Source organism: Heterodontus francisci, chromosome 34 (assembly GCF_036365525.1).
Source record: "Heterodontus francisci isolate sHetFra1 chromosome 34, sHetFra1.hap1, whole genome shotgun sequence".
NCBI classification, from domain to species: domain Eukaryota; kingdom Metazoa; phylum Chordata; class Chondrichthyes; order Heterodontiformes; family Heterodontidae; genus Heterodontus; species Heterodontus francisci.
The window spans coordinates 36,084,591-36,104,596 of NC_090404.1; the positions used below are offsets into that span (position 1 = coordinate 36,084,591).

The following is a 20,006-nucleotide window of genomic DNA, read 5'->3' on the forward strand; positions in this document are numbered from 1 at the left end:
ACTGAATGAATCTGGTAATTCATGGGACTGGCAATAGGAAAAGTGACCATGAAAGCTGCTGGATTGATGTACAACCCCAATTGGTTCACTAATGTCCTTCATGGAAGGGAACCTGCCAACTAGTCTGGACCTACACAAGACTCTGCCCTCGATAGGAGGAAGGAGGGAGAGGAGAGAAAAGAGAGGGAGGGAGGAGAAGAGGGTGATTTTATGTATGTACAATTGGACCAGAACTTTGACCATAACCTCCCAAACCCTCAACTTCCATCATCTAGAAGGACCAGGGTAGCAGGTGTATGTGAACACCATCACCTCAAAGTTCCCCTCCAAGTCACACACCATCCTGACTGTCTGACATCCAGTATTGGATGAACAGAAATTTCCTCCAATTAAAGATTGGGAAGTCTTCACTTCCTGCCACGAACTTCACTCCCTTGGCACCAACTTTATCCCTCTCCCTGGCAACTGTCTGAGGCTAAACCAGACCATTCATCACCTTGGCATCATATCTGATCCCAAGATGAGCTTCCAACTGCATATCAGCACCATCACTCAGACTGCCTAGTTCCACCTCAGTAACATCGCCAGACTTCACCACTGTCTCAGCTCATCTGCCACTGAAACTTACATTCATGCATTTGTTCCCTCTCAAATTGACTATTCTAACACATTCCTGGTCAGCATCCCAAATTCTACCCTCCATAAACTTTAGATCATCCAAAACTCTGCTGCTTGTGTCGTTACTCGAACCACGTCCTGTTCGCCCATCACAACTGTGCTCACTGGCCTACACAGGCTCCCAGTTAAATAGCACCTCAATTTTAAAATCCTCATCCTTGCTTTCAAATCTCTCCATACCCTCACGCCTCACTATCTCTATAATCTCCTCCAGCTCTAGCAGACAGAGTTTCGAAACACTCAGCAACACAACTCCAGTAAAACATCCTCAGAGGAAAAGGGGGTGCAGTGTGTGATACAACTCACAAGGACCTTCCACGCCGCCATCACTCACACTGCTTGGCATTGCGCTTCCGCGAAAAGCAGTTCGGCACTGCGCATGCTTCGACTCCAATGCCGTGAACCGTGAACATTTTTTTTTAACGCCGATAATGTTGGGTTGAAGCCCCGCCATTGAACTTCCCAATGTAAGCGCTGGAAGGGAGTGGGAGAGCGGAGAGTCATTGAAAATGACGAATCAAAGGGCATCGGAGGGAGCGGGGAAGATAAGCTGTGATTGAACATGAAACTGAATGCGGTGATTGAAGCGATTATCATGGGAGGGAGCAGCGACCTGGATGCGACCATTGAGGCGGTTTGGATTTCAGTCGTGTTTTGTGTCAAATTCAGCAGCGCCATCTTTACTCCTGGCAGCTGCCTGAGGCACAGTCACGTTTCAGTCGATGCATTTGCGCATGTACCAGTGATGCAGCACCTATTTGGTTACGTTGCCAACAAACGCGCCATTAATATATGTTTGCTGCTTTATACCATTTTATTTTTCTGAGTATGAACCATGAACTACCCGTCCATTCCCCGACTGGTAAATGGCAGCCTATACGGCCCAGAATGCACCGCGCGCAAAAATACGACCTATCTCCACCCCAAGAACAGCAACACGCAGGCGTCAGAAGGCTCCGGCCCACGGAGTCCGCTTATCTCCGCGGAGCATGCGCGGTGCCGCTCCCGGAAGCTGAGCGCAGCCTCGGTCACACCGAGTTTCAACGGCTCTCAGGCCCTGAATCAGAGCCGCCGGGTTCGGCGGACGTGCGGCGAGAATCCCGGGGGAAGGGAGGGGCCGCATTAAAGTGATGGTGCAGCGACTTCAGTCTCCGAGCCGCCATTTCCCAGTTTCTTCTCCCGTTTCCTCCGAGTCAGGAAGCCTGTGAGTTGATTGGCTGGTAAGTTTTGTAACTTTGTTTCCCTTTCTCCAGAGTTCGGAAGTTTGTCCAAGGAGCTGGAAATTAAACATTCCAGTTTTCATCAGAATAAGGGGCAGCTTCCTGAGATTTAACTGACACCAATAGAAGGGAAGTGAGTAGCCGGTGAGTCGTCTTTTATTTTTAAGTATTGAGGTTTATTATTTATTTATTTAGAGATACACCGAGTCTGTGCCGACCATCAACCAGCCATTTATATTAATCCTACATTAATCCCATATTCCTACCACATCCCCTCAATTCCCCTACCACCTACCTACACTCGGGGCAATTTACAATCGCCAATTTACCTATCAACCTGCAAATCTTTGGCTTTGGGAGGAAACCGGAGCACCCAGCAGAAACCCACGCGGTCACAGGGAGAACCCAGAATCGCTGGAGCTGTGAGGCTGCGGTGCTCACCACTGCGCCGCTCGTCGTAGCAAGTTTATTACCTAATAGCTGGAGCAATTGCAGGGCTGCTGCAACCTCTGCAGTGAACATCCTGTGCAATAGAAAATAGAAAACATAAAACATGGCAGGCTATAAATAAAGAGCGGGGCTCAATGCCCTTACTTATCTGGTAGCGGAGCGACGACTGGTGGACCTGTGAGGAAGCTGATCCAGAGCGGCGACAGGCTCCCTGTGCCTCTTGGCATGCGCTGAGACTCGAAAGAGGGAAAAAAAGGACTTAGTGATATCATGGGAAATTTTCAAGATGACGGAAAGCGTCACAGACGGGAGTTTAAGAGAAGTGGTTGCACCCAAAGTGCAGGCAGATAGATGGGTGACCGCTAGAAGGGGCAGGCAGTCAGTGCAGGAATCCCCTGTGGCTATCCCCCTCTCTAACAAGTATACCGTTTTGGATACTGTTGGGGGGGTGGCCTATCAGGAGAAAACAGCAGCAGCCAGAGCAGTGGCTCCACGGTTGGCACTGTTGTTCAGCAAGGAGGGACAAAGTGCAGAAGAGTAATAGTTATAGGGGACTCTATAGTCAGGGACACAGATAGGCGCTTCTGTGGATGTGAAAGAGACTCCAGGAAGGTATGTTGCCTCCCTGGTGCCAGGGTCAAGGATGTCTCTGAACGGACAGAGGGCATTGTGAAGTGGGAGGGTGAACAGCCAGAGGTTGTGGTACACATCGGTGCCAATGACATAGGCAGGAAGAGTGATGTCCTGCAGGGGGAGTTTAGGGAGTTAAATAGTAAGTTAAAAAACAGGACCTCTTGGGTTGTAATCTCTGGATTACTCCCTGTGCCACGTGCCAGTGAGGCTAGAAATCGGAAGATAGTGCAGCTAAACACGTGGCTGAGCAGCTGGTGTAGAAGGGAGGGTTTCAGATATCTGGACCATTGGGCTCTCTTCAGGGAAAGATGGGACCTGTACAAGAAGGACGGGTTGCATCTAAACTGGAAGGGCACTAATATCCTGGCTGCAAGGTTTGCTAGTGTCATTCGGGAGGGTTTAAACTAGTGTGGCAGGGAGGTGGGAACCAGAGCAGTAGGACAGCTAGTGAAGTAAATGAGGAAGACATAGTAAATAAGGCCAGTGGGACGAAGAGGAAGAGCAGGCAGGGAGATGTTGCTGAGCACAGCGGGACTGGTGGGCTGAAGTGCATTTGTTTCAATGCGAGAAGTATAACAGGTAAGGCAGATGAACTTAGAGCTTGGATTAGTACTTGGAAATATGATGTTGTTGCTGTTACAGAGACTTGGTTGAGGGAAGGGTAGGATTGGCAGCTAAATGTTCCAGGCTTTAGAAGCTTCAGGTGGGATAGAGGGGGATGTAAAAGGGGTGGGGGAGTTGCATTACTGGTTAAGGAGAATATCACAGCTGTACTGCGGGAGGACACCTCAGGGATCATACAGCAAGGCAATATGGGTGGAGCTCAGGAATAGGAAGGGTGCAGTCACAATGTTGGGGGTTTACTGCAGGCCTCCCAACAGCCAGCGGGAGGTAGAGGAGCAGATATGTTGACAGATTTTGGAAAGATGTAAAGGTAACAGGGTTGTAGTGGTGGGTGATTTTAACTTCCCCAATATTGACTGGGACTCACTTAGTGCTAGGGGCTTGGATGGGGCAGAATTTGTGAGGAGCATCCAGGAGGGCTTCTTGAAACAGTATGTAGATAGTCCAACTAGGGATGGGGCCATTCTGGACCTGGCATTGGGGAATGAGCCCGGCCAGCTGGTCGAAGTTTCAGTGGGGGAGCATTTCGGGAGCAGTGACCATAATTCCATAAGCTTTAAGGTACTTGTGGATAAAGATAAGAGTAGTCCTCGGGTGAAGGTGCTAAATTGGGGGAAGGCTAAATATAACAATATTAGGCAGGAACCGACGAATTTAGTTTGGGGGCGGCTGTTTGAGGGTAAATCAACATCTGACGTGGGAGTCTTTCAAACGTCAGCTGATTAGAATCCAGGACCAGCATGTTCCTGTGAGGAAGAAAGACAAGTTTGGCAAGTTTCGGGAGGCTTGGATAACACGGGATATTGTGAGCCCAGTCAAAAAGAAAAAGGAAGCATTTGTAAGCGCTGGAAGGCAAGGAACAGATGAAGCACTTGAGGAATATAAAGACAGTAGAAAGGAACTTAAGCAAGGAGTTAGGAGGGCTAAAATGGGTCATGAAAAGTCATTGGCAAACAGCATTAAGGAAAATCCCAAGGCTTTTTATACATATATAAAGAGCAAGAGGGTAACCAGGCAAAGGGTTGGCCCACTCAAGGACAGAGTTGGGAATCTATGCGTGGAGCCAGAGGAAATGGGTGAGGTGCTAAATGAGTACTTTGCATCAGTATTCACCAAGGAGAAGGACTTGGTGGATGATGAGCATAGGGAAGGGAGTGCAAATAGTCTCAGTCATCTCATTATTAAAAAGGAGGAGGTGTTGGGTGTCTTGCAAAGCATTAAGGTGGATAAGTCCCCAGGGTCTGATGGGATCTACCCCAGAATACTGAGGGAGGCAAGGGAAGAAATTGCTGGGACCTTGACAGAAATCTTTGCATCATCATTGGCTACAGGTGAGGTCCCAGAGGACTGGAGAATAGCCAATGTTGTTGCTTTGTTTAAGAAGGGTGGCAAGGATAATCCAGGAAATTATAGGGCGGTGAGCCTTACATCAGTGGAAGGGAAATTATTAGAGAGGATTCTTCGGGACAGGATTTACTCCCATTGGAAACAAACGAATTTATTAGCGAGAGGCAGCATGGTTTTGTGAAGGGGAGGTCGTGTCTTACTAATTTGATTGAGTTTTTTGAGGAAGTGACGAAGATGATTGATGAGGGAAGGGCGGTGGATGTTGTCTATATGGACTTTAGTAAAGGTTTTGACAAGGTCCCGCAGGGCAGACTGGTGCAAAAGCTGAAGTCACACGGGATCAGAGGTGAACTGGCAAGATGGATACGGAACTGGCTCAGTCACAGAAGACAGAGGGTAACAGTGGATGGGTGTTTTTCTGAATGGAGGGATGTGACTAGTGGTGTTCCGCAGGGATCAGTGCTGGGACCTTTGCTGTTTGTAGTATATATAAATGATTTGGAGGAAAATGTAGCTGGTCTGATTCGTAAGTTTGCGGACGACACAAAGGTTGGTGGAGTTGCGGATAATGATGAGGATTGTCTGAGGATACAGCAGGATATAGATCAGTTGGAGACTTGTGCGGAGAAATGGCAGATGGAGTTTAATCAGGACAAATGTGAGGTAATACATTTTGGAAGGTCTAATGCAGGTGGGAGGTATACAGTAAATGGCAGAACCCTTAGGAGTATTGACCGGCAGAGAGATCTGGGCGTACAGGTCCACAGGTCACTGAAAGTGGCAACGCAGGTGGATAAGGCAGTCAAGTAGGCATACGGCATGCTTGCCTTCATCGGTCGGGGCATAGAGTATAAAAATTGGCAAGTCATGCTGCAGCTGTACAGAACTTTAGTTTGGCCACACTTAGAATATTGCGTGCAATTCTGGTCACCACACTACCAGAAGGACGTGGAGGCTTTGGAGAGGGTACAGAGGAGGTTTACCAGGATGTTGCCTGGTCTGGAGGGCATTAGCTATGAGGAGAGGTTGGAAAAACTCGGATTGTTTTCACTGGAACAATGGAGGTGGAGGGGCGACATGATAGAGGTTTACAAAGTTATGAGCGACATGGACAGAGTGGATAGTCAGAAGCTTTTTCTCAGGGTGGAAGAGTCAGTTACTAGGGAACATAGGTTTGAGGTGCAAGGGGCAAAGTTTAGAGGGATGTGTGAGGCAAGTTCTTTACACAGAGGGTGGTGAGTGCCTGGAACTTGCTGACAGGGGAGGTGGTGGAAGCAGATACGATAGCGACGTCTAAGAGACATCTTGACAAATATATGAATAGGAAGGGAATAGAGCGATATGGGCCCTGGAAGTGCAGAAGATGTTAGTTTCGGCAGGCATCAAGATTGACGCAGGCTTGGAGGGCCGAATGGCCTGTTCCTGTGCTGAACTGTTCTTTGTTCTTTGTTTGTGATTGGTTGGGTAATTAACAACTGTTAGTCAATTTAATTAGCTTTAAAAAATAAGGGAAAGTTGTTTTTTGTTTGAAAAAAGACCTCGAGTGAAAAAGTGAGTTCCAAGAGTGTGTTTTTTTTCAATTAGAGTAATTTAGATTGTCGTCGTAGTGTTTGGAGTAGAACAAGCCTCCAGTGTAATTAATATCTTTTAAAGGGAGTAACTAATTAATCCAAAGGTAAGTCATGGCAGGAGAGCTCAGCCCCGTGATATGCTCCTCCTGCGCTATTTGGGAAATCAGGGATGCTTCCAGTGTCCCTGACGACCATGTGTGCAGGAAGTGGATCCAGCTGCAGCTACTGACTACCCGCATTATGGAGCTGGGGCTGCAGGTGGATTCACTGTGGAGCATCCGCGATGCTGAGGACGTCGTGGATAGCACCTTTAGAGAGGTGGTCACACTGCAGGTAATGGCTGCACAGGCAGAAATGAGATGGGTGACCACCAGATGGAGTAGTAGGCGCAGGCCGGTAGTGCAGGAGTCCCCTGTGGCCATCCCCCTCTCAAACAGATAGACCACTTTGGATACTGTTGTGGGGAATGACCTCCCAGGGGAAAGCAGCAACAGCCAAGTTAGTGTTACCACGCATGGCTCTGCTGCACAGCAGGGCAGGAAAAGGACTGGAAGAACTATACTGATAATGGATTCTATCGTTAGGGATACAGATAGGCATTTCTGTGGCCACAAACGTGACTTCAGGATGGTATGTTGCCTCCCTGGTGCTTGGGTCAAGTTAGTCACGGAATGGCTGCAAGACATTCTGAAGGGGGGGTGAACAGTCAGAGATCGTGGAACACATTGGTACCAATGACGGAGGTAAAAAGAGGATGAGGACCTGAAACAATAATTGAGGGAGCCAGGTAGCAGATTAAAAAGCAGGACCTCAAAGGTTGTAATCTCTGGATTACTCCAGTGCCACATGCTAGTGAGTATAGGAATAGGAGGAAAGAGCAAATGAATGCGTGGCTGAAGAGATGGTGCAGGAGGGAGGGCTTTAGCTTCCTGGATCACTGGGTCTGTTTCTGGCAAAGGTGGGACCTGTACAAGTTGGATGAACATCCTTGCCGATAGGTTTACGAGTGCTGTTGGGGGCAGTTTCAACACATTTGGCAGAGGAATGGGAGACAGAGTGGAGGTATAGGAGCGGGTGATGCTCAGTCAAATATAGAAGAGAAACTGATTCAGTCTGTTAGGCAGAGCAAATATAGACCTGTTAAGGCACAAGTGACAAATGCAAGGTTGTATTGCATTTATTTTAATGCATGACAGATGAATTGAGGGCGTTCATTAGCACATGTGATTATGATATAGTTGCTATCACAGAGATGGTTGAGAGAAGGGCAGGACTGGCAGCTCAATATTCCAGGCTATAGAATCTTCAGGTGTGACAGGAGAATGGATAAAAGTGAGGTCGCATTGCTCTGTTGATCAAGGAGTCGATTACTGCTGTAAGGAGGGATGATATCTGAGAAGGTTCTTCACATGAGGCCAGATGAGTAGAACTTAAAAACAAAAAGGGGGCAATCACTTGGCTGGGAGTGTACTACAGGCCTCCAAACAGTCAGGGAGAGATAGAGGAGCAGATATGTAGGTAAATCTCAGAGAGGTGTAAAAATAATGGAGTAATAATATTAGGGGATTTCAACTAACCTGATATCAACTGGGATGGTCTGAGTGTAAAAGACTTAAAGGGGCGGAATTCTTAAAATATATACAGGAGACTTTTTTGAGCCAGTACCGAGAAAGTGCAACAAGAAAAGGCGCAGTACTGGACCTAATCCTAGGGAATGATGCTGGACAAGTGGTAGAAGTGTCAGTGGGGGTGCATTTCGGGGATAGTGACCATAACTCTAAGAAAAAGACAAAGGCGGGCTGGAAATAAAAGTACTGAATTGGGGGAAGGCTGATTTCAATATGATAAAACAGGATCTGGCCAAAGTGGACTGGGAGCAGCAACTTGTAGGAAAGTCTGCATCAGACCAGTGGGAGTCATTCAAAGAGGAAATAGTGAGGGTTCAGAGGCAACATGTACCCGTAAAAGTGAAGGGTAGGACCAACAAGTCCAGGGAACCCTGGATGTCAAGGGATATAGAAGATTGGATCAGAAAAAAAAAGGAGGCTTATGCCAGATTCAAAGTGCTGAAAACAGCAGAGGACCTGGAGGAGTATAGAAAGTGTAGTGGGGTGGCGGGGTGGGGTACAAAAAAAAGTAATTAGGAGAGCAAAGATGGGACATGAAAAAACACTGGCGGGCAAGATCAAGGAAAACGCTAAGGCATTTTCTAAGTATATTAAGGGCAAGAGGATAACCAGTGAAAGAGTGGGGCCCATTAGGGACCAAAGTGCCAATCTGTGTGTGGAGCCAGAGGACATAGGTGAGGTTTTAAATGATTACTTTGCATCTGTTCACTATGGAGAAGGATGATGCAGGTGTAGAGATCAGGGAGGGGGATTGTGATACACTTGAACATATTAGCATTGAAAGTGAGGAAGTATTAGCTGTTTTAGCGGGCTTAAAAGTGGATAAATCCCCAGTCCCAGATGAGATGTATCCCAGGCTGTTATGTGAGGCAAGGGAGGAGATAGCAGGGGCTCTGACATAAATTTTCAGATCCTCTCTGGTCACAGGAGAGGTACCAGAGGACTGGAGGACTACGAATGTGGTGCCATTATCAAGAAGGGTAGCAGGGATAAACCAGGTACTTACAGGCCAGTGAGTCCAACATCAGTGGTTGGGAAAATATTGGAAAAAGTTCTGAGGGACAGGATTAATCTCCAGTTGGAGAGGCAGGGATTAATCAGGGATAGTCAACATGGCTTTGTCAGGGGGAGATCGTGTCTAACTAACCTGATTGAATTTTTCAAGGCAGTGATTAGGTGTGTAGATGAGGGTAAAGCAGTTGATGTAGTCTGCATGGATTTCAGTCAGCTTTCGATAAGGTCCCACTTGGGAGAGTGGTGAAGAAGGTCAGAGCCCATGGGATCCAGGGCAATTTGGCAAATTGGATCCAAAATTGGCTTAGTGGCAGGAGGCAGAGGGTGATGGTCGAGGGTTGGTTTTGCGAGTGGAAACCTGAGACCAGTGGTGTGCCGCAGGGTTCGGTACTGGGACCCTTACTGTTTGTAGTGTACATTAATGATTTAGATGTGAATATAGGAGGTATGATCAGCAAATTCGCAGTTGACATGAAAATTGGTGGTGTCGTAAATAGTGAGGAGGAAAGCCTTAGATTACAGGACGATATAGATGGGCAGAGCAGTGGCAAATGGAATTTAATCCTGAGAAATGTGAGGTGATGCATTTTGGGAGGACTAACAAGGCAAGGGAATATACAATGGATGGGAGGACCCTAGGAAGTAATGAAGGTCAGAGGGGCCTTGGTGTACTTGTCCATAGATCACTGAAGGCAGCAGCACAGGTAGATAAGGTGGTTTGGAAGGCATATGGGATACTTGCCTTTATCAGCTGAGGCATAGAATATAAGAGCAGGGAGGTTATGGTGGAGCTTTTATAAAACGCGAGTTAGGCCACAGCTGGAGTACTGTGTACAGTTCGAGGCACCACACAATAGGAAGGATGTGATTGCAGTGGAGATTCACCAGGATGTTGCCTGGGCTGGAGCATTTCAGGTATGAAGAGAGACTGAAAAGGCTGGGGTTGTTTTCGTTAGAGCAGAGAAGGCTGAAGGGGGATATGATTGAGGTATTCAAATTTATGAGGGGCATTGATAGGTTCGATAGGAAGAAACTTTTTCCCTTCGTGGAGGTGTCAATAACCAGGAGACATTGATTTTAAGGTAAGGGGCAGGAGGTTTAGAGAGGATTTGTGGGAAAAAACAAGTTTCACCCAGAGGGTGGTTGGAATCTGAAAAGCACTGCCTGAAGAGGTGGTAGAGGCCGGAACCCTCACAACATTTAACCATGTATTTAGATGAGCACTTGAAACACCATAGCATACAAGACTATGGGCCAAGTGCTGGAAAATGGGATTAGAATAGTTAGGTGCTTGATGGCCGGCACGGACACGATGGGCCGAAGGGCCTGTTTCTGTGCTCTATAACTCTCTGACTCTATTTACAGCACAGGAGGAGGCCATTCTGCCCATTGTATCTGTTCATCCCACTTTCCAGTTGTTCCGACCTCACAGATTGTCAATATGAAAAATGAGATATGAATCCCCAGACCACACTAATAAATTAGACAAGATTTCACATTTTAAGTCTTTTGTTCTAATAACTAAACTAAAAGAAATCCACAATTATCTAAATAGCACTTTGATTGTAAATTGTGGTGACAGCTATTTACAAAGATATTTTCTTTACTTATTCAACACTTGACTATCTCACACCACACTGATACATTACACAGTCCTTTTTGATGACAAAAGCCTTTGCAGTTACAAGTCCCAAATTCCTGCCAATGGTGGGGCTGCTCCGACCTCTGGAGTGCACATCCTGTGTAATGTGCCAACTCCAGATAACCATTTGTGTAGGAAGTATCATTGGGGGAGGTGGTGACATCGGGGTAATGTCACTGGAACATGGGTTCGATTCCCACCACGGCAGATGGTGACATTTAAATTCAATTAATAAATCTGCAATTAAAAAATCCATCTGGTTCACTAATGGGAAATCTGTTGTCATTACCTGGTCTGGCCGACATGTGACTCCAGATCCACAGCAATGTGGCTGACTCTGAAATGCCCTCTGAAATGGCCGAGCGAGCCTCTCAGTTGTCAAGGGCAGTTTGGGATGGGCAATAAATACTGGCCGAGCCAGCAACACCCACATCACATGGATGAAGATAAAACAAGTTGCAGCAGCTCGAACTCCGGTTTTCGGAGCATGAACTGCAGCTGGTGTCACTGCGGTGCATCCATGAGGTGAGAGATTTGTTGGTAGCACGTTTATAGATATGGTCACCCTGCAGCTTAAGAGTATGCAGGGAGAGAGGCAATGGGTGGCCAACTGACAGTCAAGAAGAAACAGGCAGGGAATGCAGGAGACCCCTGAGTGCATCTCACTCTCCAACCAGTATTCAGTTCTGAATACTGATGAAAGTGATGGTTCATCTAAGGAGTGCAGCCAGAGTCAAGGCCATGGCAGCACAGTTGGATCAGCTTCACAGAGGGTCACAAAGCTGACTGACTGAGCAATAGTGATAGGAGATTTGATAGGGGAATACACAGGCGTTTCTGCAGCCGCAGACGTGAATCCAGGCTGGTGTGTGGCCTCCCTCAGGACAATGTACAGCAGGGTGCATGCACAGTCATCCTGGGCCAGGAAGCAGGAGGAGAGTATGTTGTGAATTTCTATCCTGGACTGACAGTGATGGTTTTTGTAAACTCCTTTTACAGGGGCTTAGAAGCAGGGGATATGCAGATGGGGAATCTCGAGCCAAACATTACATCAAGATCTGACAGAGTCACTCGATACATCAGGGCCTGAATATCATCGGCCTTTGAATGTGGAAGGAGAAAGGTTTGTCTGTTCTGTCTATGGGAAAAGATTTCAGGTATCAGTGAGAGTGGAAAAGCACTGAGATACACAAAGCCCTGGTTAGACCACACCTGGAGTATTGTGTTCAGTTCTGGGCACCACACCTGAGGAAGGATATAATGGCCTTGGAGGGAGTGCAGTGTAGATTTACCTGAATGATACCTGGACTCCAAGGGTTAAATTACGAGGAGAGATTACACAAATGAATCAGAGTCATTACAGCACAGAAGGAGGACATTGATCTTTTTGATTCCATCCCAGCTCTCTGTAGAACAATCCAGTCAGTCCCATTCACCCACTCTATCCCCGTAGTCCTGCAGGTTTATTTGCCTCAAGTGTCCATCTAATTTCCTTTTGTAATCATTGATCGTCTCCACTTCCACCACCCTCGTAGGCAGTGAGTTCCAGGTCATTACCACTCACTGTGTAAAAAAACTGCTTCCTCACATCCCTCCTGTATCTCAAAACCTGAATCTGTGTCCACTAATCCTTGTATCATCAGCTAATGGCAACAGCTTTTCTTGGTCTGCCTTATCTAAACCTGTCATCATTTTCAACACCTCTATCAGATCTCCCCTCAATCTCCTTTGCTCCAAGGAGAACAACACCAGCTCCTCCAACCTAACCTTGTAGCTAAATTCTCTCATCTCAGGAACCATTCTGATAAATCTCTGCACCCTCTCAAGGACCTTCACATCCTTCCGAAAGTGTGGTGACCAGAACTGGATGCAATACTCTAGTTGTGGCCTAACCAGAGCTTTATAAATGTTCAGCATCACTTCCTTCCTTTTGTGTTCAATACCTCTATTTATGAGGCCCAAGATCCCATTTGCTTTGCCAGCTGTTCCCTCAATACATCCTTCCACTTTCAGTGATCTCTGCACATGAACCCTCAGGTCCCTCTATCCCTGCAAACTCTTTAGAACTGTACCATTAAGTGTATGTTGCCTCTCCCTATTCCTTCTGCCAGAATGATTCACCTCACTGTGAGGGTTGTAGTCCCTGGAATTCAGAAGATTAAGGGGTGATTTAATCAAAGTTTTCAAGATATTAATTGAAACTGATAGGGTAGATAGAGAGAAACTCTTCTCCATCACCTGCAATACTCGGCAGCATCGTCTAAAACTTAGAGCCATAACTTTCATTAATCCACCCCTGGGCCCAGTGAACCTGAGCATTAATCCACCCAGGCTGAATGTACACAGAATTACAGCCCAGAAACAGGCCGTTCAGCCCCACTAGTCTGTGCTGCTGTTTATAATCCACATGAGCCTCCTCCCAATCTGATTACCTTGTCCCACTCTGTCCCCATATCCCTCTATTCCCTTCTCCCTCATAAATGTATTGAGCATCCCCTTAAACACATCATTGTTATCACCTTCAACCACTCCACATGGCAGTGAGTTCCACATTCTCACCACTCTCTGAGTAGAGAAATTCCTCCTAAGTTCTCTATTTGACCTGTTAATGTCTGTATTATATTGCTGCCCCCTTGTTCTGACTGACTGATAATTTTAAAGACCTCTATCAGATCTCCTCCTCGTCTTCTCTTTTCCAGAGAAAGGATCCCCAGCCTGCTCAATCTTGCTGGATAGTAACATCCTCTCTGGTGACATCTTTGTAAATCTATTCTGCACTTTCTTCAGTCTTCAATATCCTTTTTTAATCTGGAGACCAGAACTGCTCACAGTCCTTCTTAGTGAGGTTCTCTATAAATTTAACATTCCCTCCCTGCTGTTACATTGTATTCCTCTAGAAAAGAACATCAACTCTTTCTTTGCTCTCTTATCCACTTGTGTTGCTCCTTTTAGTGATTTATGTGACTCTGTTCCCAGATCTCTTTGCTCCTCTGCTCCATTTAATTTCTTACATTCTAACCAATAACTGGCCTCCTTATTCCTCCTCCCACAATGAACCAGTTCACATTTCACTATGTTGAATTTCATTTCCCATTTATCTGTCCAGTCTGCCAGCCTGTTTCTGTCTTCCTGGATTTCAATGCACTCCTCCTCATTATTAGTTCTATCATCCAGTTTGGTGTCAACTACAAGTTATGAAAACATCCCTCTAATTCCTGAGTCCAAATGTGGGTGAAGAACAGAATTCCCAGTGTACTTCACACTATAGTTGATGTCCCGGGCACTCGGGTTTCTGTATAATTTATTTAATAATTTTCTCCATTTACTTTCTGACCCTGATCTCAATGGGATGACACAAAATCATCCATTCAATATTTGGAGCTTTCAGTGCAGGATTCATTACCCAGGACTCCCGTGATAAGGGTCATTCCCTTTTCAATGACCACAGGGGCTGAGTGCATTGGCGTGGGATCGAACTGTGCACTGAGCATATCCAGCGTAGGTAATGGAGATGGACTGAGATGGACCAGGTGGCTCGGGAGGTGAGAGGAGATGTGGGTACAGGGGAGGAATTGGAGCCTTGGGTGGACTGGTCGGCCAAGAGGCCCCGTGTTTACCTCATGGTGACAGGTCCGGGGGAGAGGGGTCACTGGCCGCTCTCTTGGACAGGGCGGGGTCAGGGTGCAAGCACAGCCATCTTGGTGAGGGCACAGAGAGCAAACGGGACCTGACAAATTCTGTTTCCAACTGGGTCCGAGTGCCCAGGAGATGGGGCATCCTGGACAATAGGGTTTTAAGCAGCTTCACCCACTCTCAGGCTGCATCTGATGTTTGCAGCCTTGAAGAGTCCATGGGCCATGTATATATTCAGTGAGAGAGGTTACAGCCCCTGTATCATTACCTGAATGGGCTGCTCCTCAACTTAGAATCCTGGAAATTTACAGTACGGAAGGAGGCCATTCGGCCCAGCGTGCCCTCGCTGGCTGAGCCATCCAGCCTAATCCTTCTTTCCAGCTGTTGGTCCATCGTGTTATGATCCTGTATTTTTTTTCTAGGAAGAATGCAGTGTGCCTTTAAGGCTGGAAAAGGAACAGTACTGCTTTAAGGCAACAAGCTCCAGAGACTGAGTCAAAGAATGTATTCTCGTTGCCCCGGGATACAGCCACTCAGACTGAAGATCGAGAGGTACATTGTTTCCAATTGACATTTGAAACTGGTTGAAAAACTAGCATTTGAGACACCGTTAACAGAGACAGACACAGATGATCATCCAGCATATACTGAAGGAAAAGAGAGCTCTCTCTTGGTTTATTTAGACCCTAATTATTATACTCTCAAAATTTTTTTTATATCAAGTCAGATTAATTTCATAAAAGAAGATAACCAATTCCTTTAACTACTGAACTGTAATTGTTGAAATTTATCGCTGGAGAAGAACAGCATCAATTCAACTGCTGAACTAGACTATGAACTGCTCTACTGTTTTATTTTCTCCCCCCACCACCCCCCCCCCCCACCCCCAATCAGACGGCTGTAAGGACTTCAAGCAACCTTGGACTATTCCACTTAGGACGATTTCACTTCAGCAGGAGCGTAAATATGCAAAGACACTATTTTTTCTGTTTAAAATGTTTATATGTTAGTAGTGTTTAAGAAGTTAGTTTTTCGAATTAAACACTTAATTCGTTGATCTAAAGACACCTGGTTTGGTTTGCCTTATTCGGGGGTTAATAGATGGTACAATTTGGCTGGATCTTTCCTTAATTTGGAATGTTTAAAATGTCAGGCGATCTGTGAGGGACAGGACTGAATCAACAGTGTGTTTCTCCCACCACTAGCAAAACTGTATATTTTGATTGGGGGGCTTTGACTTGAGCGGTTGGTCGTAATAATACACTTGTAGGTTCGGGCACTAATTGTTTTGAAGGTTTCTGCCTCTACCACCCTCCCAGGCAGTGAGTTGTAGATCCCCACTGCCCTCTGGTTGAAAACATTTCCCCTCAAATCCCTTTTAAATTTCCTACCTCTTACCATAAATCGATGCCCCTGGTTATGGGCCCCTCAACCAAGGGGAATAGGTCCTTCCTAACCACTCTATTTCGACCCATCATCATTTTCTACACTTCAATTCGGTCTCCCCTCAGCCTCCTCTGTTCCAAAAAAAACAACCCTCACCTATCCAATATTTCCTCAGAACGAAAATTCTCCAATCCAGACAACATCCTCGTAAATCTCTTCTGTACCCTCTCTAATATAGCCACATCTTTCCTACAGTGCAGTGACCAGAACTGTACACAGTCCTCCAGCTGTGTTCTAACCAGTGGTTTATACATTTCCAGAGTAACCTCCATGCTCTTATGTTCTCTGCCTTGGCCAATAAAGGCAAGTATCCCTTCCGCCTTATCTACCTGCCCAGCCATATTCAGGGATCTATGAACATGCACTCCAAGTTCCCTCTGTTCCTCTATACTTCTCAATATCCTACCATTTATTGTGTATTCCCTTGCCTTGTTGGCTGTCTCCAAATACATTACCTCACACTTGTCCGGATTGAATTCCATTTGTCACTATTCTGCCCATCTGACCAGTCCATTGATATCTTCCTGCAGTTTACAGCTTTCTTCTTCATTATCAACTACATGGTCAGTTTTTGTATCATCTGCAAAGTTTTTAATCAAACCCCCTACATTCAAGTCCAAACCATTGATATATAGAACAAAAAGCAAAGGACCCAGTACTGATCCCTGCAGAACCTCACTGAAAACAGCCTTCCAGTCACACAAACACTCATCAACCATTACCCTTTGCTTCCTGCCTCTGAGTCAATTTTGGCTCTAACTTGCTGATTTGCTTTTATTTTCATGACCAGTCTGCCTAGTGTGACCTTATCAATGGCCTTGGTTACAGTTTAGCCCCATTCTCCTAATCTCTGGCCACTCGGTGTGGAGGTGGGGTGGGGAGGTTGGAGGATCTTTTCTGGGACCTGCTCTTGGGCCTGGTTAAAACTCCACCCACACCCACAGCCCTTTCGATCACATGCCCTTCCAAAACCCCCAGTCCCCCCAATGCCCTCCTCTCCCTCACCTCATCCACCCCAAACCCACCCAGGTTTGTATATTTGAACACTCAGTTCTCACCTTCTCCATCTCTCTCTCGCTCAGGCTGAGAAACAATGTGTAGGTCCAGGATGTACAGGGACCATGTTGGGAGTGGGGGTGTCACTTTAGCTGCTGCCCTGTCTTCCGTGGTCTTGTCTGTGCCAGGGTGGCCTTCTGCAACCGGTGGACACCTCAGGATACGGAGTGTCTCGTGGACACTGGGAGCAATGTTCTGGTTTAGTTGGGAAGGTTCCCTTTGCTTCTGTTACAATTTGTTGCTTAATTTGGCTTCTTTTAGTTTGAATGGACCACATGTTTGGGGGAAACAAGAGAGGAAAGAATGTTCCATAGAAACTAGAACTGTCTATTCTGAATTTCTACCCTGGACTGACAATGCTGACTTTTGTAAACTCCTTTTACAGGGTATTAGAATGGGAGTATTTATTGACGGGAAATTCAAACCAAGCATCACATCAAGATCTGACAGAAACACTCGATTCATCAGGACCTGAATATCATCGGACTGAGAATGTAGAAGGAGAAATGTTTGTCTGTTCTGCCTGTGGGAAAAGATTTCAAACATCAGTGTGACTGGAAAAGCACCGAGACACACACACCCGAGTGAGAGTGTTCCAGTGACTGACTGTGGAAAGAGCTTTAACCAGTTACACAGCCTGAGAAAACATCACACCATTCACAGCGGGGAGAAACTGTACACGTGTTCTGTGTGTGGACGAGGCTTCAACTGATCATCCAACCTGGAGAGACACAAGGACACCCTCACCATGGAGAAACCGTGGAAATGTGGGGACTGTGGGAAGGGATTCGGTTCTCCATCAAAGCTGAATATTCATTAACTCAGTCACACTGGGGAGAGGCCGTTCACCTGCTCAGTGTGTAGGAAGGGATTCACTCAGTTATCACACCTGCTGACACAGCAGAGAGTTCACAAGGGTAGGTTGGAGAAGTTGGGGTTGTTCTCCTTGGAGCAAAGGAGATTGAGGGAAAATTTCATAGAAATAAACTTGCAGGGCTTTGGGCTGATGTGGGGCAGTGGGACTGAGTGGATTGCTCCCTGGAGAGCTGACATGGAATTGATGGGCCAAATGGCCTTGTTCTGTGCTGTAAATGATGCTGTGTCTCTGTGACTGTGTTTTGAGACAGGATATCCCAGCTCTCCACCCTGGGATTCTCAGTATGAACAGGATTCGGAGTGGGGAGGACTCACTAACCATGGTTTACTGTAAATGTTAAAGTTAATATCAAAATTAAAGGAATGGAATTGCACAAAGATGGGTGGCAGGTCAGAATGTTGGACAGAATATAGAAAAACAGTAAAGAATGACTAAAAGATTGATAAGGAGTGCAGATTGTAAACAGAGTCTGGAGGTATGTGTTTGCTGAGTGGTGAGTTCAGTGAAGGGGAGAGGAGGTGCTCCTTTTTTTTCTACTTTTTCAGTCCTCCAGTATTTGGTTCTTGTTTCTGTGCAGTGGAAGAAGCTGGTTGGTGAGTAACTGGTCAAATATTCTCCTTCTAAATAGTCGGTTAAGTTAAGGTCTGGCACGGCAGCTTGGCTGAGTACAAAGCACAGCTTGTGACATGTGGGATGTCGTGGACGCACCATGTGTCCTAGACAAACACATCTGCAGGAAGTGTCACCGGCTGCACAAGCTTGAGCTCTAGGGTTTGGATCTCGAGCAGTGGCTGGAGTCACTGTGCAGAGAACGACATGGATAGCAGGTTTAGGGAGGTGATCACACCACAGGTTAGAAGCATGAAAGAGGATAAGGAATGGGTAACCGACAGACAGTCTAAGAGAACCAGGCAGGTAGTGCAGGAGTCCCCTGATATGATCTCACTTGATAATCGGCTTTCCATTTTGGATACTGGTGAGGGTGATGGTTCCTCAGAGGAGTGCAGACAGAGCCATGTTTTTGGCACCACAGGTGGCTCAGCTGCACAAGAGGGGAGGAGGAAGAGTGGAAGAGCAGTCGTGATGGGGCATTCATTAGTCAGGGGAACACAGAAGTCTTTCTGCAGCCGTAGGTTGGACTCCAGGATGGTGTGTTGCCTCCCTGGTGCCAGGATCAAGGATGTCACGGAACGGCTACAGGACATTTATCTGGGGGAAGGTCAACAGCCAGAGGTCGTGGTCCACGTTGGCACCATTAACATAGATGGAAAGGGTAAATGAGGTCCTGACAACAAATTTTAGGGAACTAGGAAGGAGATTAAAAAAGCAGGGCCTCAAAAGCAGTTATCTCAGGATTGCTCCTACTCCCATGTGCAAGTGAGCATGGGAATACAAGAATTGACCGATTGAACAGGTGGTTGGAGAACTGGTGTGGGAGGGACGACATCAGATTTCTGACGCACTGGGACTCGTGCAGGGGCAGGTGGGACCCGTACAAGATGGACGGGTTGCTTCTTAGTAGGACTGGGACTAATATCCTCACAGGGAGATTACACGTGCTGTTGGGGCGGGTTTAAACTAGATTGGTAAGGGGATGGAAACCTGAGAGGGAGTTCCAATTGGAGGGAAGCAAAACTGGTAACTTGTCAGGGGTATGGCAACCAGGGAAAATATCAGACAGAACACCAAGGTGCACAGAATGCTGGGAGAGATAGATAGCACTTGAGTGGGAATAGCAAGTTTCTAGGTGGGATCAGAGTCAGGGAGAAAGTAATAAAGTCTAAATCAGGGTTAATGTGTATGTATGTGAATGCACAGAGTGTGGTTAATAAGATTGGTGAGGTCCACGTGCAGATTGCCATGTGCAAATATGATCTTGTGGCGAGAACAGAGACATGACTCAAAGAAGGGCAGGACTGGGTGTTAAATATTCCTGGATACAAGGTGTTCAGGAAAGGGAAAGGGGTGGCGGAGTATTGATTAATGAGAACATTGCTGTGTTGGAGAAAAAGGATGTCCCATTGGTGTCCAGAACAGAATCAATTTGGCTAGAACGAAGGAACAAAAAAGGTGCATTTACATTGCTCAGTGTTGTCTATAGGCCACCAGCTAGTGGGAAGAACGTGGAGGAAAAATAATGCAAGGAAATTACAGAGAGGTGCAAAAATTAAAGGGTAGTTATAATGG

At 46.5% G+C, this 20,006-nt stretch overlaps 1 long non-coding RNA gene across 2 annotated transcripts; it reads left to right on the plus strand.

Moving 5' to 3' along the window:
• The first annotated feature begins 1,666 nt into the window (after window positions 1–1,666).
• On the plus strand, window positions 1,667–17,690 carry LOC137349364 (uncharacterized). Of its 2 annotated transcripts, XR_010969352.1 has the most exons (4): window positions 1,667–1,898; window positions 11,807–11,930; window positions 14,863–15,400; window positions 17,328–17,690. It is a non-coding gene; the product is annotated as an uncharacterized lncRNA (long non-coding RNA). The 2 variants fall into 2 exon arrangements; XR_010969353.1 differs by lacking the exon at window positions 11,807–11,930 and having other exon boundaries at window positions 1,669–1,898.
• The last annotated feature ends 2,316 nt before the right edge of the window (window positions 17,691–20,006 follow it).